Raw genomic sequence first — 22,966 nt, 5'->3', positions numbered from 1 at the left:
TGTGTCATTTAATTAACTGTAGGTATTTTAATTTAGAAATTGATCACTAACAGAGAGCTGATCTCAAAATCAGTGCTTTGAGACTGGGCAGAATTTTGAACTATTGAGTTACTTTCTGCATATGGCAGTTATGGACATCTGTTTCGTGGGTTGCCTGAAAATGTCTCTTTTCTGTTAGCATGTTCTTCTGGAATTTATGGAACAGGAAGTAAGACTCTCAGTGGACAAAGATGTCAATGTCAACTGCAAGTCTGTGTTGCTACGTTTGCTTCCTAAATGGCTGCACTGCTATTTGACTTTGGCCTTTTAGAACATATGGAACTCAAACCTAACAGATAAACTGTCTGGTTTGCTGGTCTACCTTGTCACTGTCGGACACAAAATGATTCACACTGAGGCAGCTCAAAGAGTGATGAAAGAAGAAGGAAGTTTATTTTGTTCTTTCAGTATTTATAGGTTTCTGACCACGACCAGGGATTGGATAGTCAGGTTACCACCTTCCCAACCACACTGTCCGTGAGAGACATCCATCAAAAGGCGTGTCTTTAATGGAATGTATAAACACCTATGTTTATAGTTACTTTCCTGGGAAAGTAGCTAGAAATTATGAAAACAATATCGAAAGGCCTGATTCTCAGGGCAACACTACCTCACTGCCCCAGACACTATATAGCCTTCACTATCAGCTGAAGTGAATGAAAGCAGACCATGGAAGCCTTCACCAGACAGGATGCTTTATAAATACCTAAGTGCTTTTAAAGGGGCTGCTATAAATAGTCCAGCAGCTCTTACACAGAGCTTCCAGCTAAAGGACGTATGAGGGGCACAACAGATAGGAAATTTTGCTGAAAATACAGCATATAAGGCTCTCAACCTTACATTACATTGAATCAGTTTTAAACATTTATGCGCTACATTACACCCCTAGCAGTCTAAGTCAGTTCCAAGTCCCTCAGTGTAATGCTCTAGGGGGCACAGGAGTACTGCAAATGCCCAGTGCAGCTCCCCTTCTGTGCCCAAGGGTGCACCCAGTAGTCACATCACTTCTAAGAGAGTAAGAGTTGAGAGGATAAGTTATCAAATTGGGGCATCCCTGGATATGATCCTTGAAACCAGTCCTTCCTTTATAACATCAATTAAATGTCATAAGGCGAGCTCAGAGCAATGCTTAGAGTCAAGGCTGCTGGCTGCTTTTCATTGGAAAACAGTGCCCTTCAGTAATTTAAGTATATGAGAAAATGATAATTTAAATGGAATCTGTACCCATCTGAAATTCAGAGTTTGTGAATTAAACTAAAATATCCAATAATTCCATTGTCAGAAATAATGGATGGAAAAAATTGTCGAGGTCCATTAAACATTTCTTTCAAGCTCATAAACAGCAATAGTTCTAGTCAATGAAATACAGACCTGCTTTTTGACAGCTCAGTTGCACCATGGCAGGCAGTGGGGGATTTTTATTTTTTTTTTTACCTAGTAAACATTCAACCCAGCTATAAGCTTCTGACAAAGGTTTTCACTTGTTACAGTGACTCCTGAATTCTCTGGGAATTAAGCCACTCTGCCAGCAGTCTGTGCCCTCAGTGCTTCCCATGCCATGTTCCAGAGGGGCTCTGGCTTGTCCCCTAGGCAGTCTTCCCACCACTTTTGGATGGCTCTTAGTTTTCTCCTAAGTACTCAGTGGTGTTAGGTCTGCTTAGTGGAAAACCCAGAAGTAGTATGCCTGGAATGGAAGGGATAGGAGAGAGAACAGGACAGGACAGGACAGGACGGAATAGAATAGAATAGAATAGAATAGAATAGAATAGAATAGAATAGAATAGAATAGAATAGAATAGAATAGAATAGAATAGAATAGAATAGATTCAGTTTGAAGGGACCTTTGAGGATGAACATCATCCAACCATGAAGCACAGACCTACAAGAGTAAAGGAGAGAGGATCCAGGAGGTGGAGATGGGAGGTGGAAGGATCAAGCTTAATGATAAATGTGAAAGACAACCTTTTCTCTCATGTACAGCGCTAGTGGGACCCCCTCACCTTTTTCTTCTTTCCTCCTCTTGATGTCCAGCTTGGAATCTGTGTGCTGGTTTGTGGAAATGCTGTGCACTCACAGCTGCAGGTTAATGGTAATTGTATCTTAACTTATGTGATATATTTTCTTTGAATAAGTATAGGGAGATACTAGATTTTAGGGATTACAAATCTGATTAATGAAAAATGCCGTGATAGCAGGCACTAATACAGCTTCTGCAGCAGTGACAATAGACCCATGATTACAAAAAAACCCCAAAAACCAAAGCAACAAAAGCTCTTCACCGTCTGTCACCAACTACATTGAATAGTTTTATTCCACAGGGTGGATATGCTCATTTCAGAAACAGAGCCTGAAGAGGTGTTCCAGTAATTCTAGGCTTAGATACAGTAGCTCAGAAGCACATCTGTCACAAAGGGTTTTTTTTTTCAATACTGTCTAGATTGAAGATTTCGAAACAGATGTGTGCATTTGGAAGAGATTTGTTCTTTAAGTTTCTCCAGCCATCCTCATTGTGAGTGATGTGCTGAAGAAGGATGGGGCATTGCTGTAATGTTGAATTTACAGCAGTTCTCAGTTTTTGTTGTCTTTTCTGTATCTGGTAAGTTTGAGCTAATCTGTAGTTCCTCTACCATTTTAAAATCTCCAGTAAGTATGGAGTTTTTTCCACAATTGGCGCAAACGAATACAAGAGACCAAGAGTATGACATCAGGGTTTTTTCCTGAGTTCTTCATGATATCCTCTCTCAGACTTTAAATTAAATTATAGTTGCACAGAAGTTTTCAATTCAGTGAACACTGAAATGTTTTAGCAAAAGTGCCTAGATTTCTGCATTTTACTTGTCTTTCCTATTGCAAGTTCAACTGCTGTCAGCTTTGTCTTGTATAGATTATTTCTGAGAATGATTTTCACTCAAATTTTACAGCAGATAATGTTATCTTGCCAAATTTGTACTACACATGAATAGTGAAAAATGTTTTTTTCACTCTATTAATTTTGATAGACATGTTGTCAGCACTGATGTCACAGTGGTTCTTGGTTTGGTAAGTCGGTCTTTCCTCAGTGACGCAGCACAGGCTGGTACTGAGTGTCTAGTAACAACTTGGAGCACTGGTTTCCACTTTGCAAGTCCATTTGCATTGACATTACAAGAGTGGAAACAGTGGAGTCTAGTAACAGACACAGAAAAGAGCAAAAAACTAAACCTATTTCCTCCTTCTCTCTAGAAAAAACCCTGACCACTTTTTAAGTGCTTCTGTCAAAATACTAAAAATTAATGCACTGCTTGCTTTTGAGCAGTAACATTTTTATGCCCTGTAAAAGGAGGCATGGATCACAAATGCCTGCTCTGATAGAACTGTCAGGCAGGATCTCCACTTAGTCCAACACACAGCATGTTTATCTGTCAGACTGTTAACCAGCAGCCTGAAATTTGCTGCAAATGTCTCAGGGTTCATGCTCCCAGCTCACTCTGAGATGAGTGAATTCACATCCATCTGTGCCTTCCTACTATGCATGAAGTATTCAGTGGAAAGACAAGAGAGAGACTATTGCTTCCATGCTCCTTAGCTGAGAGGAGATTTGCTTATTATAGTCACAACACTTAATATTTTGTATGACAGAGCCCCTTGGGGCCAAGGTCTCTATATATAACTGCTGGATTTATTACACTTGTTTTACTCTGGGCCCTTCTCTGTTGTTAGTTCTAGTTCCTTATAGTGGTATGAAGACATTATCCCCCTCTTTTATGTTTTTGCTCTTTTTAATTATTGCTTAAGACAATTACCTCTAATAGAAGATATTTGAATGAATAGAACTATATTAGAGTGACGTGCTGGGTCCAGAATTCCACGTAGGCTGTGTTCAGTATCAAACCACAGCATTATATGAAGGCAGTATGGAAGTTGGTTCTTTTAAGAGAGAAAGAGGAGACTATCCATGACTGGGAGGAATGTCAAGCAGCATGGAAAAATTCAGCATTAATCCACTTCTCTCCCTTGCCTGTTCCCATTTATGAAGTTACAAAACATATTTTGTAGTTCAATTGAGATCGAGTTTGGTTTTCCTTTTCCCTTTAGTAATGAGCTCATCTTTGAAGATTTATCTTTGTCTCCAGCCTTCCAAGATAATTCTGGTACAGTAATAATCCAAAATAACAATGGAACACTATGCTGGAACACTGTGCTGGAAAAATAAGGTATGTTAGAATATAAAGGATTCTGAGAATGCTGAGCTGTCTAAACAGAGATGTTGGTACACATTCATTTTTGTTCTTTCTAACTCAAGTGAATTACAGCTCTATAATGCAAACAGTCATTAATCAATTAGTGAGACAATGCCAGACCTGTTAGCTTGACTTTAAATTCCTTCATCCAGCCCTGCCGACAGAGTTATTTGGTACTTGGTTGGACCGTGATGGCAGAGCAGACTGCACACAATGCTCTGTGTCACACCACAACTGCTCTGGCTGTTCCCTGCATTTCTGCTATCTTGACCAAGTGGCACAACATCATTACAGTACTGGCAGGAGGGTGGCCACCTGGCATTTTCATTTTCCTGGGGCTGTGTGGTGCTGCACTAAAGGGCCCTTAGAGGAAGGCTGTGTTTCCACTGTGCAGTTGTTTGAGTCCACAGGGTCTGTTGGGGATCATTGTGATAAATGAGTCTACAACCATTACAACACAGGGGGTTGGGAAGGGACAATTCAGAGATGACTTCCAGTGTAGAAATGAGAGCAAACTGCTGCAGTGAGTTTAGAGAAGAGAGGAAAACTGAATCTATGTCTACATAAGTGTCCTCGTTTAGTCACCCCAGGACAATAAGGTAGAGTGTTTGTCATTTCCCCCTGTTGCAAAAAGCTGGAACAAACTTCCCCTAGGGTACACTTTTGCTTCCCAGAAAGTATTATACTAAGTAACAAGGAGAGTACCAGCCCTGAAACTCAGAATAAATATGAAGAAGATAAAGACAAAAATACTTCTCAAAGCCAACTCTTTATTTTTTGTGGTAACCCAAGACATGAAGATACCTGCATGGTTATTGACAAGGTGGACTTGTACTCCAAGCCTTTCTTATTCCCCCTATTTATTTATTTATTTATTTGGTACCATATATTGTACATATCCCTCAACATCGCTCTGCTGCTGCTGTGTGTTCATGCAGCAGAAAGCCACTGCTACTAATCCTTGGAAAGGAGAGCCCAGGACAAGTCTCCCAGTTTTTCTCATCTGTTGTTCACATAATAAGGCTTTTTAAACTGCCTAGGTGTGACCAAATAAGAGGTTTGACAAATTCATTCTCTATGTATTTTTCTATTTGGTTAATACATCTCTGTTTCATCTGCTCCTGAACAATGGCTCCTTGTTTTGTAGCACAATTTGCACATGGTCTGGGGTGACTGAGAGAATTTAAGGCAAAAAAATATAGCTGCACTTTGGCATAAAGATTGATTTTAAAGAAGCTTTTTTAAAAATCCTTGCTTATGCAACAGTACTTTTCTAGTCCACTAGAAGAGTAGGAAAGCAACCAAAGTAAAGTTAATGGCTTTTTCTGATAGCACAGAGACTTCTGGGAGAAACACTCTGTCTTCCATACACACATTGACCTTCACCCTCGTGCAGTAAGTTGGTACAAAGCCTGCACATTCAATTCCCATTTGAGCTGAAGGATTTGTGTCAACCTGAACAATTCTCACTGTTGTGGGGCGCTACTCATGCGTGTAGAACATTGAGATCCTCCCCTTAAAATTTTTTATCTTGAACATATTACATCCTTACTCTTCTGTTGTAAGCAGGAAAGCTTTTGGGTTTTGGATAAGAGAAATGGTGAAATTAACTTGCCGTGTTTGTACTCAGACTAGATGATATAATGACTCTGCCAGGCTTTAAATTTTATCAGTCTGTTAAAATAATTTTGCTTGAAATCAATGAGACTACCCATGTGCTTAAATCTAAGCACCTGCATAAACATTTTCACGAGTCAGGATGTTATTCAGCACATAGTTATGAGCTGGGTGTTTTAGACTTTATCAAAGAAATTATTTTTTTAACACTAGCATTTCTGTTGTGTTGAACAGCTACATCTCTTTGTAGAACTATTTTGATGCTGTCCAATATTGAATGCTGATTTCTCAATGTGTTTTAACTGGGTTTCTTTTTCTATTCCCTCTCCCCCAGTTCAGTTTTTTGAGTGAGACTACTGTAGACTGCTCATGTGTTCTCAAAAAATCTTGCTTTCACTGTTCCAAACACTTGTTATTATCTGCTCTTTTTTTTTTTTCCTATAATGTCAGTGGGCCTGACTGTGACTTGGAGCACAAAGCTTCCTTGTAAGAGTGTCTGGTATTGTGGAATAAGGGCTTAGAGAGAAATTAGGGTACTTACACCTGAGCAATTGCATGAGGAATAATAAATCTCACTAAACCTGAACTAGCTTTGCAGGAAAGCATGGCATGACTTGTCACCCAAAGTGCATTATTTTTTAAGTCATGTGATTTTTCTTCAAGTCAGTCAGCTTTCCTGGAAACAGAAATCCACACTGCCCCACACAGTAGTGACAGCTGACTGAAATATTTATTTGACAACCCGAAACCTCTTTAATTACCTGGTAAAATAATGTCAGGGCAGGAAGTTTGTGAACCTCCACTTCCTTCTGGTATATCAAATTCTCATATTTAATTTTTAGCTTGGAGCTTTAATAATTGCACCCCTGTTAGTACTTGTGAACACTCAAAAGTGTTTATGCAGAAAGAGTCTCTTGCAGAGTACTTAGACAGTAGCAGGTGGTAAGATTTTATAAGGTGCTGGGGTGCAAATTTCATTCTAAGGCCTTCAGAAATCACAGAAGTAAGTTGGTAGGAAAGGACCTTTGAAGTCATCGAGTCCAACCTGTGACCTATCATTACCTTATCAGCTAAACCATGGCAGTGAGTGCCTCATCATGTCTTTTTTTAAACACCTCCAGGGACCGTGACTCAGCCACCTCCCTGGACAGCCCATTCCAGTGCCCAATGACTCTTTCTGTGAAGTATTTTTTAACTCATGACTCTATCCTCAGGACAAAACCCTCAGTTTGCAAACTTTGAAATAATGAACATGTGAACTCTTGCAGTTCAGAAACAAATCTTTATGTGTGTGTTTATTAAGAGTATTAATCAGGGAATTTTTAAGTACCATCTACAGTATTTTTTCCAAAGGCAAATGTTAAAGTGCATCAGTATGTTTTTGATCACCTTTTCTTGTAAACTACAGTGTAAACTGGCTGATTTGTATATGATCTTCTCCTCATAGCTGAGGAAAGGTTTCTGTTTTGTTACATTCATGTGGTGATACCAAGCTTTAAAATAATGCAGTGAGTTCTGCTGACCTGAATAAATCTGAACGATACAGTGTGTCCTGTTTAGTTGTATTGCAGTTGCTGTGCAACTGACATCTCATGGAAATGACTGTATTTATTCAACACCAGAAATTGCAATGCTTCCTAAATTTTTAAATTACAACACTCTTTTTCTGTTTCTGCTTAGGTTTTGTGCAGGGCAATCGGCTACTGAAATTGAAAGCGAGGAATGTTACCTGCATGAAAGCATGCTATGCTAGTTACTAAAATTGCAGTCTAAAGAGCTTTCTCTTGCAAATATCTGTACCATCTTCTAGTTTTACTGCCATTTTAGTCTTCACAAGAACAGGCTTATAACCACCAAGAACTGAGAATTACTGTAAATGCTGAGTACTTTGAAATCAGACAAAGAAAGGCCTGATCCTGTCCATGAGCGTTGGCTTGCATCTGCTTCATTGGAATTGCTGCTTGGCACCTCCCTGGATCAGACTTTCAGCTGTCTGCTGCTGTTTACAGTTGTCCTATCGCGGCTTTTCACCTACATGGATGACATCCTGCCTCGCTATCTTCACAATAGCAGACTCTAAACATAATAGCATCCTACGGGGGATACAGTAGAATAACAACACATCACACTTCCTTTCTACTCACCAGCAGCTTTTTGCCATAAACCGCTAATCCCAGACAACATCTGATTAACAAATGAATAATCTGAACAGCATATGCTTAGAGGTAATGTGTTAACACAAATGAGACCAATACAAAGGTTATTCTCATAGATCTTTTGAAGAGGATAAAATTTGCATGGTGAAAACTTGAGTCTATTATTCTACAGCTTCTATTCTGCTGCCTGCAAATCACAACAGCACTTCCTTTGTTAGAAGTGCAAAGGACATGTTGAGAGTCAAAGAAATCAAACACAGTCTTAAAAAACCCTAATTTTTTTATCTTAAAACCTTGCCTTGTTGATGGTAACTCAGTGAATCAATATGGTCTGTACGCTGATCTATCTTAAAATGGAACTTTTTACACATGCAGTCATGATAGTATAATGTTGTGTATAACATCTGAAAATAAGCAGATTAGAAATTTCCACCCATATTCTACTGTCAGTTTAAGTTAGACCTCAGAATGGCAACAGGTAATATTGCACTGCAAGCAACAATAAATAATATATCTTGATTTGATATCTATATGTAGTATACTTTTGTGTATATACAGGCACACACACACGAATTACCAGTCACAATAAATTCTAAAACTCTAGAAACTTTCAGCTACTTTAATTCAGCCCTTATAAGATTTTAACCTTCAAGTGTACATCATAAGACTAAATTATCACAAAACTTGCATTATATACATTTTGATATGTTTCTATATTCCATATTAACACGTCTTGTGTAAATATATATTTCAAATACTTCTCCCTGTCTCTGTCTGTCTCTAAATCTCTATTTTTAAACCAATGCAGAGTTGGCATCATATTTTCTTTTGGGGCATACATTTACCATAATATTTCTCTAGTACTTAATCACAGTCTGTAAGATAAACATGACACAAGTCAGGAAAACAGGAACACAGATGGATTTGTGGCAAAGGCTTCTTTTGCTGAAGAAAAGTTCTGAGAAATTCATAAGTGAATTCAGATTTCTTTATCTAAAAATCAGACATCCTGCTAACCCTTTATGTAAAAGTTGGTTGCCATTCCTTCTCCAAAGCTCATTCCTTTTTTTGTTTACCAGCCTGGCCACACCTGAAAAGAAGTGGAGCATGCAGCAAGCAGAAATACCAGAAGGAGGCACTTACCTTAATTTGATAGGTATCCAACTTGCATCACTCTCCTTTTTTTTGAAAGAGTTCTTGTCAGGATATGGAGATGCTGAGATTATTTGCTTCCAGCAGTGTCCTGCCCATGACTCTCACACACAGCAGCCCTGGAGAGGGAAGCAGGACTGTGCTCTGTTCACTCCCAGCAGCTTCACTGGGGCTGGGGCTCCTCTGAGCTCAATTAGTTCTAGATTGTTTGGCTAAATGGCAGCCACACTTCCTTCTATTCTTTCCCAACTTAGTTTTCCTGCCTCCAGTGGTGCTTTTTCCTTTCTTTGGACTATAAATAGGCCTGTCACAACACAGTCTATAGCAGTAAGGAAGGCAGGAAATGCATTTAAACAAAGGAAAGATCTTAGGGGGTTTTACCCTGCCCTGCCAATATAAGTAAAGGAATTTGATAGGGGTTGGTCTGCAGACACAGTTCTCTTTGCATGAGGAAAACACTTGTTCAAAAACATGCTAGGATGTCATCTTTTGTACTCCACAAAAAAGAAAAAAAATGAGGAAACACAGTAGCAGTAGGCCTAAGTCTCTTGACTAATTATTACTTCCTTAAAGAACTTAATTATGGTTAAATATTTTAATTTCTTTGGGACTGGAGTGTTGGAAAAAGTACTAATATTGGCTTAGAAAAGAGACAAAGTTGGCTAACTTGCTTTAAGAAGACAAAATATGTCTTACAGGATGTGCAAATCTTCCATGGTTAAGAATGACGTTTAAAGTCTATGAATCTTCATTTTGTCTGAGTGCTCTCTTCCTCAGTGGAACTTACCCTGCAGACTAGAAGTGTTTAAGCAAACTAAGTTTGTTTACATGCAGGGAAACAGAATTGCTGTGTATGTATTCAATGAAGATGGCTGTGCAGCTATAGCTCAAATCATATCCTCAAATATGTTCCATGAATTAGAGAAAAATAATTATTTTGATTTTTTTTTTCTTTTTAAATCAGAACTTCCAATTTAATTATTTTCAGCTTAGTGGCTTTAAAAATACATACCAAGCTTCCAAGACTCTCTCAAGCTTGAAAAAAGAAATTAACAATTTTCACATTATACTCAGTTAAATGGGAATCCAGTGTGGTATTTATCTGTCTCTATCTCTTTGCCCTGTCCCTACATTTTCTATTGTCAAGGATACATGTCTTGCCTTCGCTTTATACAAATTAAGTAAATCGCAATAAAAAAACCTTTCTGCTACTTTTTGCACTGGTAGCTTTATGTTAGAATATGGTTTTATGTTAGAACATTGGCAGTTGGTGTTAGAATTGCTCTGTGTTTACTGAAGAGTAATGCATGGTTTAGGACTGGTGATTACTTCAGTGAGAAGGTAGAGACTTGAAAGATAGCTGTTGCTACGTGGATGAAAAATCTTTCTTCTGTCTAAGATTTGTATCTGAAATATACACAAGGGGTCATGCTGAATGTGGTGAGAGTTAAGGACCTGTGGCACTTAAGGAATTTGGAGAACGTTATACCTTTTGTTCCAGACATTATGTAGGCAAGGATCATGAGTGTTAGCCAGAATGCTCTTTTATATATGAACTAGTATATCTGTGTTAACTTCAGGTAGACTTCATGATGCCAGAGCACTTTACATAAAAGTCATCTTCAGGAAAGTGTTGAGAACTTTGCAAAGATCCTGTCTGCCATGACAAGAATGTGATTGTTAATGAAAAAGAAGAAGAGACATACAAGTGGTGTGTGAATAAACATTGCTGTTGGTATTTTGCGATTAAATAAAAACTGAAGACTAAGGTTTTCCTTGAAAGTGCTTTTAAAAAGAAAGTTAAACCAAAATGCAGTGCTCCAAACAAAAGTCCTTTCAAAATCAATAATTTGATTTATAGAAGGACCTGAGAGTTACAATATTTATGGTACTTTTTTCTTGTGTTAATAATCATATTTAGGAGACAAGTAGAAAGCTTTTGGAAGATGTTGATCTTTGCAGATCATGTACTACAAATCTGACTAGGAGAAATATAATCCTTTGTAGTGAACAGTGGATCAAATACCAGCTTCAGCTGAAACATGGAACCAGGTTTTGCATAAAAGACTCTGTCATGGAGATGACTGAAGGCCAGATGCAGTCTTTCTAGCTCTTTTGGACCTCAGACCAAGGCTGAAGGATTGGCAATGTGTAAAAGTTGATAGAGCAGCTGTGGACTAGGCCTTGCTAAATCTGTTTCTGCGCAGTTCTCCACAGTATAACAGCAGTGAAATGCAAAGCTGCTTAGCAGTAATAAACTTGCACATACCTTTATTCAGATGTAGTTTACTTGAAGCCTTAAATCCTCTCAGTGAGTTACTGGTGGTTACAGGCTCGAATTTGCAGCACACATGCTCTCTGTGCTGTTAGCACCAAGCAGTGCCAGAGCCCTGGAGAGGCTTAGTCTGGAGCAGCTGCTTGCCTTGTGTCAGCACCGTGACAGTAGAGCCCAATTGTACAAGCCTGTTTGCCCTGATTCTTCTGGTAGCCTTTCTTTCAAAACCACACACACATATTTTCCCAGTATCATCCAAAACATCTCTAAACATTAAAAGTAGTTTGCAAGGTTAAAGCAGAATTACTCTACTCAATCATTCTCACTTTGCATGCTGGAAAAAATTCTCACCCTGTGCGCAAACTCTCTTGCTCCCACTTTACCATTTCAGTCTTGATGAGAGTCTGACTTGAGAGGGATTTTCAGAGCTTTCACTAGAGACTTTCCCCTGGGAATTGATCAGGTAGCTGGTGGAGCCACAAGAGAGGCTGGAGCAGGGTGAGAAACTGTTGCTGGGGGCAGGTGCTTGTAAAGTGAATTTTTCCCATGTCAAAGCTGAAGAGATGTATTTTCTCTGTCAGTCTCGTTTTTACTCATCCTTATGCATTAGTCTCTAGGACAAACGATGACTGCATGAGCAGATACAGGGTAACACCGTGGTGCCCAGAACTTCTGGGGATGCGCTCAGTCCCCTGGAATTCAAAGCAGTTCATTTGCATTCTGTGCCCTGAAAATACGTGCATGTGTTACAGACACAAACAGACTCTTTCTTTTCACTGAGCTCCTCCGTGCAGGTGCAGATTCTTCAAAGTAAAGAGAATCATGAATTCCTCACCACAGAAAACTTAAGACTGAGTTATCACATGGCAGCATGACAAAAGCACTGCTTTTTGCTGGACATCCCAGAGGGGCTTGGTGCAAATAATATTGATTTCTACCACTGAGTCACAAAACATCAATTTAGACACGTTAATATGCCCTCCCCTCAGCACCCCCCAGCCCCCTTCTCCCCATGCTGATTGCTGTGTTAGTTGTAACTCTGCATCTGGCTTTTAACAATTAGAATGCTAACAACGGTACCCAAATTCCCATGAAAGTTGAATATGGAAGCTTTTCAGTACAGCTTCCAAAATAAAAAGCTGAACCACCTGAACCTTCTCTGCTGCTGTTTCGCTGTCCCTCTGTTGGGCTGCTGAGCAGTGTCGTGTAATGCCACTCTTTCCACTGACATCAGTGGGAAAGGGTTTGACATCAATTCAGCATGAGCAGGGAAGCACGTTTTAGTGCCTGTAATTCATTAAGTAGCTTGAATTCTTTATTCTGTTATTCCTGTCCCTCTTACCTCCTCAGCTGTCTCCTTCTCACCTTCACATTTCATTGCCTTGTGGAATATGTTGCAAGAAATTACATAAACCTTCCTGGTAAAACTATACAGAGGAAGAAACAAAGAACTAGTTTTTTATCTTCTATAGCTCTTGTTTAGTCTACCTGACTTAACACCATAGAAATCACTTGTCTGAGTAAATTATAAATACTTTCCTTTTGATTTCTGATTCTGTTAAACACAGATGGCCTTTCTGGAGTGCAGTGCAGGCTGTGGGCCAGATCCCCAGCTTCTACAAATTGGGGTTGCTTCATCAGCTTCAGTGGAGTGACACTGATTTGAGCTGTCTGAGGAATCCTGCCAATTGGTTTTAAGGTATCTGTGCCAATTCACAGCAGCTGAGGAGCTGTGAGTTCAAGGGCCTTTCTAGTAGTAGCTTATGTTCACTGGATAGAAGATTTACTGTTTTTCTTCCCTCTGCCACTCAAGCAAATCATCAAAACATAGACACATCCCAGAAGATCTGCTGCTTACTGCCGTGAAGCAAGGTGAAGAACTGTTCATGGTGATCTTAAAAAAAGGAAGGGAGAGCTGCGGGTCAGACTCAGGCTCTGTGTCAACATGCAAGTAGAAGATTGATTGTCTGCCCAGTGTGTTTGTGCCTCATGAGTTTAGCACAGCTGGGGGCTGTAATCCCTTATGCCATAACCTATCTCTCTGTGCTTTTGACTGGCTGTGTGGCCATGAAAGGTGACCACAAATAGAAGTCAAATTTATTCGTCACCTGCTTGCTTACCAAAACAGAATGCATATTTTTTTATTCCATGCCTTAATGAACATACCTTAAACCTGATGGCAGAGTAATAGTGAGGATTAAAGTTAAAATTTCACTCACAGAATGTTAAAGTTCTTAAGGCCCAAACCTTCTGTACATCCCATCACCTTTCTCTGTGATTAATTTCTCTGCAAACAAGCAGGAGTTTAAAGCTTTTAGGGGTGTGGTGACAGCAGGAAATATTATCTCCATGGTATTGATGAGGAAATAGAGTAATTTGCCAGAGGTCTCACAGGAAGTAATACTATTATTTGGAAAACTTATGCAGTTTGCTGGTTTGGCTTTTAATCTTTCCTTTTTTTATTTTTTTTTAATTGTATTTTGTGTTTATGCTGTTGCCTCTTCAGTCACATCTTTATATTCAAGGTTCTTTGCATGCTACTTCTGCCCTGCTCAGGGTGTGCGTAATTTGGTTTGCTTTCAGACAGCTCACAATTTCATGTTGCTTCCACTTGTAAAATTGTCACATAAGCATCCACGTGCTTTCTTTCCCCCTTGCGAGAAGCTGGTACAAATAACTGCCACATTACTGCACTGTTTGGCAAAAGGAGACTTTGTGCCACCATCTCCAAAAATGTCAATGCTGTTGCTGTGGAGCAGCAGGTAGTGCTTTGTTCCAGGAAGGTAAAGGGGCTACATTGAATTTCAACAAGTTCTTGGACTGTCAGAAATTATCTCAAACTGGTTCTTCTGGTAATGCTCATCTTTGTGGGTGGTGTCTCTGCTCTCCTGACTGCTCAGGATGCCATGCCAGAAGTCCACATTCCTGGTGGCATCACGTATTTGTACAGGGTCGGCAGCTGCTCTCACTGTTACTAGCATTATCTCATTTATTTGCATACTTTTTCCACCTCTATCCATCCTATTTTCTCATTTGATACCTCTGTTGAGAGAAAGCCTCTTTTACATCATTTGGCTCAGCAAGGTGCCTGCTTTTGACTCCCAAGCACTATGACTTAGAGGTATTAGTAATGGGTAGATGACCTCAGGCAATACAGTCCTGCACTTCAGCCTTTAGGTCTTTTCTACTCTTGCATTTATTATAATGTCTGTCATTTAGAAGTTTCCAAGGGAAAAAAGTGAGGAAGCACATTACATTTTTTCTTACTTTGTATATAATGTATTAAATAAAGAGTGATAATATGTTTATCTAATACGTTATTTATGCTAATGCATCCATGGCAAAAAGACTTCCTACAGGAATTAGTTGACATTTTCATGGTTGCTAGAAGCTGTGTGGACATCATTTTACTTATCCTCGGAGTCAGATATAGATTAGGGAAGAAAATATTTTTAAATGGCTAAAATCTTTCTGGTTTTTGTTTGGGTTATGGAATTAGGTACTTATTTACATTAGTTTTGCTTATATAATTCATTGACGAAGATGAGTTACTTCCCACATTTGAATTTTATGTATGTATGTAATGTATTAATTTATTCTCTCGTTGTTTCCTTTGTCACTATGCCAAGAGGCATAACCAAATCCTGACCAATCATTTTTGGGTTTCTAGATGTTGATTTCCTGCATCTGCCAGAAGAGGGGAGACAGGTTAGGTTAAGTTGTGCTAAATGTCTTTGTGTGAATTGATGGAAAGATTGCAGCCCAAATCTCATTTGCTGCCATTTGAGGTAGGTCAGTCTGTTCTAAATGGATTTTTGGGGTATTGCTATGCAGTTTTTTGTTGGAGCCTGAGTCATGCTGACAAACTTCAGCTAGAGCAATGGGTTAAACACCAGAAGTCCTACCGGAGCACACGCGAGAAGGGGAGGTGGCAAATTTGTGTGCCGCAAGGTGACATTTCTTCAGTGCCAAATCTCTCTTGCTTGCACCTGTCTTGACAGCAGCTAATTGCTGCAGTCTCCTCCTCTGAAAGGAAGAGCTGCTCCACCATGATTCCCATCAGATGCTGTGATAGCTGTCACCTCCTGGCTGCTCCTGGCTGGCCATCCTTGGGCCCTTGTGAGCCACCTCGGGACAGGACTAGAGAGAGTCCCAAATCATGACATTTATTCAGTGACATCAAGGATTACAGTGGATATCTGTTTTGTTATGTTGGGAAGACGAGTGTCTGTTTCTTTTTTTATTTAGGAACTGTTCCAGAGCAGTTTCCCTGTCTCCTTGCCCTGCATGTATGAGTTAGATTTACATGAGCTAGACCACCTGTTCTTAGCCTGGGGCTTGAATTTTTTTATGCAGGGAGATTAAACAGTTCCTTTTTCATGCATCAGGAAGAGCCCTCAGAGTGTTAGCTGGACTTGTTGGGTGACAATTTCTACCTTAGGCTAATGGCAGTTTTAAAAATAACCATTAATTGCTCTCTGGGGAGCTTTCAACTTCTAATGTGCTTTTTATGCTGATTTGGGGCTCAGGCTTTTCAGTTCCAGCGATGTTCTTCTTTTTCCGGGGCCTCCCGTTTCTCCCGTTGCAGAAACACAAATTCTGTCCTCTTGGAGCTGTTTCTTAAGACCACTATTTGCCTCTAGGAGCTGGGGCTTTTCTTAGCATTCCTTCTTCAAGGAGGACAGCGCGGCACAGCAGGTGCTGCGCTGACCTCTAGTGACAGGTCAGGAGGACAGAAGGTATCTTTGCTGTTCATATTCACCAGCCTTCCTCGGAGCACCCCGCTTTCCTGCACTGTTCAGCCCAAAAAAATCGTGAGGGCTTCATCTCTCCTACTGTATCTCCAAGCCTTTACAATATTTGCTTACATTTCTGTCCAGTTGTTGAACAGCTGGTGTCGGACTCAGATCTTCTGCTGGCTGTGCAATGGCAGAATTCTATTAACTTTTATTAATACTTAAAAATGTAACAAATTTTGCAAGCTGATGATACTCCATTCCATTTATGATCCTACAATAAAATGATTTATATGAAGATAACCCTTGAAATCCAGAGTTTAAAAATCTTGTTTTGACTCTTGAAAATTTGACTTTTGATTATATTTCAGTCCATGTGTCTTGTTGCCAACAGGGAAATTGGAAGGGCTCCGTTGGAAGAGATACTACTTGTTATGAAACACAGAGAAAAAGTTTATAATTAGCAAATGTCTCTAGGGTTGCTAGATCTCTTTCAAAAGGTTTTAGACACTTGATACCTCACAGTTTTAAATTGTTTCAATTTTTTAAATTTTGAAGTATTGCTTATAAGCTAGGAGTGGAGTTACTCCATGTGGGTCACTGAAGTCAGTTGAATGCACCAAAAATTGAGTTGCACCAAAATTAGTTAGGACAGTACTTGTACAGAAGAATGAAGAGATGACAGTGGAAATCACAGGGAACTAAATCAGAGACATTAGAAGTATAAGGGAACCAAAGTGTGAGAGAGACACTGCAAGGACCTTTTATTTGGCCTGCCCTGGAGACTGGTAGATGATGTGCAAGAGGCTCCTGGTCAAGGTCCTTGCCCTTGAGTCCTGGATGCTCCTGGGTCTCTAGGACCTGTTTTGAGTTAGGTGTTTAGACAGGGAAAATAGTGTAAGATTCTCCTAGGCTATTGTCCTTGGGCTACACATTTGCAAATGTTTTGTTAAGTCTCATATGTGGTAGATGTAATGTTTTTAGCAAACACTCAAACATAAACTGAATTTTACTGAATGAGGTAAGGGCCATTTTAGCTAAAAATAGTTATTGCTGCCTTCTGGTGGAATAACCCAATACCAGAACTATTACCAGATGTGGAATTAAAATATATGTCTGAATGCACTATGCACTCAGCAGTGAAACCCTCAAAAGCTCCCTATCATCTGCTTTGGTTTATATCCAGTGTGCTACAATGAACCAACATTACAATCAGTAATACAGCTAATGTAGTTCCTTTTTTTTCTTAGCAGCCTAAGGGAATTTAAAAATAATAATTCTCCTTTTATGAAAAAAAATAAAATATGTCGAATCATGAGCAAATGTGAATGAAAATTCCGTGTCCATTCAGCTCACTGTTCTGCAAAGCAAAGGATTTCCCTTTCCTGTCTTATTTTTGAAACTTCCTTATTCTGTGTTTGCTGTTCAGCTCAGTTTGGTGATGCTGCAGGCCAAAGAACACATTCATTGCTAAAGGCATGTTTGAAATTTCTTGCTTATGATAAAAGAAGGACAAAGATGTCCCGTCTCTCTGGGTAGTTTTGTTACTTGGTGGTGGTGGCTTCTATTCCTGTGAGGAGAGGGATCACTGTGAGGGAAATGATCGGTTTACCTTGGCGGAAGGTTTTCCCAAGTACCGGATAGTAGCTATCAATTTCACCACATGCCAAATCTTTATTTAGAGAGTGAAAACTACTTTTGTGGCCTCCAATGCCAGTGAACAGGAAGGATGGGATACATGAGATGCTGAGGCTTTGGATCATGAGCAAATGACAGGATGTACTGGAGGCAAAAGAGCAAAAGTGGGACTTCAGTGAAGACACCTCCTGGAAAGGGGTATCAAGTGGAAGAGAAAGTGGGGAATGCCCTTGTGGCCAGAGTTGAGCTGGATGGCTGCCTGCAGCAAGGACAGGTGTGTGACAGCCTGAGAATGGTGCCTGCTCACAAAGTTACAGGGACTGCCCTGATAACAGTAAAGTTCCATTCAGTTTTAGCTGAAAACAAGCAATATCCTGCTGGGGATTTTGGAATGGGTCTTACCCAGTCTTCTGGGCAACTACTCCCTAGATGAGAAGTGGCAGAAATTGAACTTTTAATGTGAAAGAAATAAAAAATCTGCTTAGCTGCACTCAAAACTTTTCTGCCAGAGACATTCCTCATTAAACACACATGGTGGGATTTTTTTCAAAAGAGCTTGGCACAGCCCTTTCCCTGCTCCCACTGGAATCCATGAAGGTGCCACAGGTTTCAGTGGGAGGAGAGCTAAATCAATATGGAGTGCTTTGGAAAAATGCAGCTCAGAATGGATCCTGGCAGCCTGAGTAGATAGGGATTGGAGGTGATGCTGAAATTGTCACGTAGAAATTTTCCATGTTGGCTAGCATTATCCTCTCCATCCTCCTTGCTTCAGAGCTAATGGAAAGCAGTGTGTGGCAAAGCATGACTTGAGGGGAAGGGAAAGTCAGTGCTGAATAAAATAAGAATACTCTAATTTCCTCCCTCCTCTGTGTCTTTCATCAGGATAAAAATTGCAGAACTTCCCTTCTTCCTGAGGTTGACACTTAACTCTTCAAGAACATACTGGTTAATTGCAAGCAACTGTGCATACTGCTCCTTCTGGATGGGATTCTCCTGATGTGGGCTGAGCAGGCTGGTAGTCTGTTCTCTCCAAAGTGCACCTGGCACACACTCAGGTGTGGGAGAAGCAGGGGAGGAGGTCATGTTCCCTCTGTCCTGTTACCTTTCTCACATAAGGACAGGCAGCAGGGGCTGCTGTGCTGGGTCACAGCCTGGTCTCATGGAAAAATGTAGCTTGGAAGGGACCTCTGGAGGCCCCTAATGCAATCTCCTGCCTTGGGCAGTGCAAACTTCAGAGTTCAGTGAGGTTGCTCATCTGCTGAGGTACAGCAGTAATTTCTCCATTCCAGAGGGGAAAGAGCAAAGTGATCACAGGCCTCAGACGTACGTGGGACAAAACATGCAGCCTGAAGATTGTGAAGAATATCTATCTGGTGATCCAGTGGTCTTGAAGGAAACCTGACATAGCTGACATCCTGCGTTTCTTTGGTTTATGTCATTCTTTCCCCCTCAGGTAGAAAAATCTCTTATTAATACAGGTTGTCACAGGATAATCCTGTTTGATTACATGTTCTCTTGTTGGCACGCATGCCAACAAGAGAAGTGGTAAAGGTTGGTGAGGGCCGGGGTGGTGTTTGGGTTCAAGATCTTGCACAGCTGTGTCAGCTGAGGAGAGGATGCCCCAGATGGGTCCAGATTTTCTAGGTCTTCTGTTGTGTGAGGTGATTCCTGCAGCTGCAAGCAGTGACAGTAGGCCAGTCCTGTTGTGGCTGCTGTTCCCCTCACAAAGTGACATTGTCCCTCATGGAGGAACCTTCACCAAGTGGCTGATTGTCCTCATTCCCTCAATTATTCTGCTTCTCTTTTGGACACATCGTGTTCAGCTTCCCTAGGTAAATTTCAGATCTTCTGACAGAAAAAGCCATACAAATAATCATACAATCAGTCAGTTTGAAAAGGATCTCTGAGATCACTGAATCCAACCTACGATCAAACACCACCAGGGCGCTGAGTGCCACATCCAGTCTTTCCTTTAATACCTCCAGAGACAGTGACTACACCAGTCATGGTCTCAGAAGTGAACAGTAGCCTGTTACACACAGCAGTTCACCCCTTCTTTGCTTGAATGGCTCCTTAATAACTCCCTTGGCCTGCTTGGTGTTAAAAGAGGCCTCAGCAAGCACAAATTGCCTTTCAAAGTGGGTGGCACTGTTAAAAGAACAATACTGTAGTGTCTTCTAGAGGCAGCAGCGGGGTTCCCGAGTTTGCTGTACACTTTGAAGGAATGCACTGTGGTTTAATTGCTGCCCAGATCAGGCCTGTGACATGCTCTAATTTGGTTTGTCACCTTTCTTTTTGAGGAATTAAGAAAGTGCCAAAGCCAGGAGCCCCTCTCCTGCCAAACTCAGATTCAACCCGCACGAGCGTAACGATCAATGTGAGCTAATAGGTCATGACAACTCCTTCGGTGCCCTTAGCATTTCAGGACTTCTCTTACTCGGGAATTTCCTTCAGTATGTCAGTTGCCACTGACTAGCTGAATATTTGTCATGACTCTGAGTTCTGCCTCTTGGATCCAAATGACCTGTCCAGCTGTGAGAGTTTTTTCCCAAGGAATGTTACTGTTCACTTTGATAGTTTTAACACAGGCTAATTTTTTTCACTGAATAACATCCCAACATGAAAGTATCTGTTCACATCAAATATCTTTCTAGCTGAAATGCACGTAACTCCAGTTCCATAGTAACTTCACTCCCATTAGCACAGCAGCATTAAAAGGGAACTAGCAGAATTCAGTTCTACCATGTCAGCAATTTAATTTTTTGTAGCAAGGAAATGTCTGCCTGAAAAAGGACTGATTTTTTTTTAGAGGATCCATATGAATGTATAAAGTATTGGTGCCATTTGGTATAAATTGTAATCAGTTCCAGATTCTGCTGTACTCAGAAACTTGAATCATGGAATTGTACGTGGTGGTTTCTGTATTTTGAAGGCTCTCACCTAAACCGCAGCTCTTGTAACAACTAAAATGGCTACACCCATGGTGTCCAATCCCTTGTCTTAATCATGTTAAGAAAACGTTTATTTAACTATGAATCAAAATTGTTTTCCTAAGCCCTGCAGCTTTTCAGGTGAAATGACAGAACCAGCCTTGCTATGCTGGGGCAAAGTAGGTGGGCTCCAGAGGCTGAATTTCACTTAATTCCTTCAATTGTGGTTCCTTTGTCGAAGAATTTCTGAAGGCCTGGAGCCAGACAATGTGGAACACTAAGCACTGGGATCTAAATGCGATTTAGACTGCTTGGTCTGCTTTTGGCTCCCTGCGTGTGTTTTAAGGCATATTAGAGGTACAAAGAGGTGGAAGGGAAAGGCACAAGCATGCACAAAGTCTGCTGCCTGCTTATACAGTGTCTGTGGTTGATAGAAGTGTGTGGCTGTAATGAGGACAGGGCTATTGAATTCATTCATTCAGGGCTTGGGTCAACTGCTGCCCTCTTGAATCAGGTAGGGGAGATGGATGATGGCTGGACACACCAAAATGTTTTTTGTGAATTGCTGCCAACAGAAACTGATAGGCCAAGAGATGGTTTAGGTTTGCTGAGGGAATTGTTTTCTATGGAACCAGAGCCAGCATAAACCATCACTCTGAATCTACTGGTAGCTCTCAATGCTGTGACCAACTTCAACCATGTCTATAAGGCAAACCAGAGCAAAAGGTCTGCACAATCTGAGGTCTGTGAACTTTGATGAACAGCTAGAGACAAATGACCCAACTAATCCTCTCTGCTGAGAGCATGGACAACACTGAGTTTGGCAGCAGTTGTGCCAATGCATCTGCATCTGTTGGCCTGTCCTGGCACTCAGCTGCAAACGGGTGCCACCTGCATATGGATTGATGGAGTACTGGGATGCTGAAAATCTGAGGCTGGGTGACAGCTGCAGTGGTGGCTTGGCTGACTTAGAGATGAACACAGCTGGTTATTGAAGCAGGAGGAGGTGGGAGTCAGGAGAGCAATGTCTAGTCTATGAATTTTCATGGTGCCTGAAAGCAGCCCAGGACATCCCAAGCACAGTGAAAAGCTGTAACTGTGACCTTGCTCTTTATTAAGACAGTAGGATTAACCTCAAGCAGGACAACTAAGAGATCTTTAGTTACAGCATTCACTAATAAGACTAGTCCTTCCTTCCTTCCTTCTTCCTTAACCACAGCAGGTAAGCAAGAATTATTTTTCTGTGTAATTATAGACCAGCTCCAGTGTTTGTAATCCACCTCTTTTTTGACTAGAAAAGTGAAGTTTTCCTCCACCCTCTCCTGCCTAATTCTAGAAAAGTCAGGGGAGTCGGGCACTTCACAAAGAATCTCTTCCCTAAGAGTTTTACTGAGAATGTTTTATTGCATTTTAACAGTACCCCACTAGTCCTAGTGGCAGGTTCCAGCAGACAGAGAAGGGTCCTAGGAAGGACAGATGCTACTGCACATTTAGTCACATGGACTTCAGTAAGATCTACTGTAGTGTGCAGAACTGAACAGGATACAACTTATGATATTTTTGGTTCAGTGGCTGACCTGAATATTTGAAAATAAATTTTATTCAGAATCAAAATGAGTTTGGTTGTTTGTTTTTTTTGTTGTTGTGTTTGTTTTTGGGTATTTTTTTTTTTGTGAAATGAGAAATAATAACCTTATTTTTGGATAACTGGACTGAATTTGACTCACTTTAAAAAAATCTCAAATTATCCTTTTCATTTAAATGCATGGCAGGTCTAAAAGACACAGCTAAACATTTCATTTGAAAAATAGGAAAAGGACCTGTTTCATGATTTCCGAAAGAAACTGTTTTCACTCTGGACAAGGTCAAAGTGAAACATCTGTCAGTCTCCTAATCTCTTTCTCTCCTTCCACTGAAAGATAAGAGCTGATGGGAAGGTGCAGTTCATCAAGAAAAGGAAATTCTCCCCCTTCTCCTCAGCATTTCTGAAAACCAGGACATCATACTGTAGAGTGTTATTTGCAGATTTAGTGGGAAACATGCCTAAAAACCAGGAAAGAAAAAAAATTCCATGTGAATCAGCTTCCAAGTCAAACAGTTTCTGTAGGTCTGTGTTTGAAATCTTCCCCCTGGAAGCCTAACTTCATGCATTAACTAATTCAGATTCTGGTCTTATTAAAACATCATGAGATGGAAAAACCAG

The 22,966-nt window shown here is 40.5% G+C and overlaps 1 protein-coding gene across 2 annotated transcripts in view; it reads right to left on the bottom strand.

The window, feature by feature from the left end:
- Positions 1-9,354, bottom strand: part of RASGRP3 (RAS guanyl releasing protein 3) — a 58,336-nt gene extending 48,982 nt beyond the window's left edge. Inside the window, exon 1 of one of the 2 annotated variants that reach the window (XM_015621758.3) lies at positions 9,176-9,354. The gene's annotated coding sequence lies outside the window, so the exon portion shown is untranslated. The remainder of the gene's footprint in view (positions 1-9,175) is intronic. The other variant, XM_015621763.3, reaches the window with a different exon arrangement.
- Between the last annotated feature and the right edge of the window lie 13,612 nt (positions 9,355-22,966).

This window comes from Parus major, chromosome 3 (assembly GCF_001522545.3).
Source record: "Parus major isolate Abel chromosome 3, Parus_major1.1, whole genome shotgun sequence".
Taxonomy (NCBI): domain Eukaryota; kingdom Metazoa; phylum Chordata; class Aves; order Passeriformes; family Paridae; genus Parus; species Parus major.
This window is presented reverse-complemented; position numbering and strand designations above follow the sequence as displayed.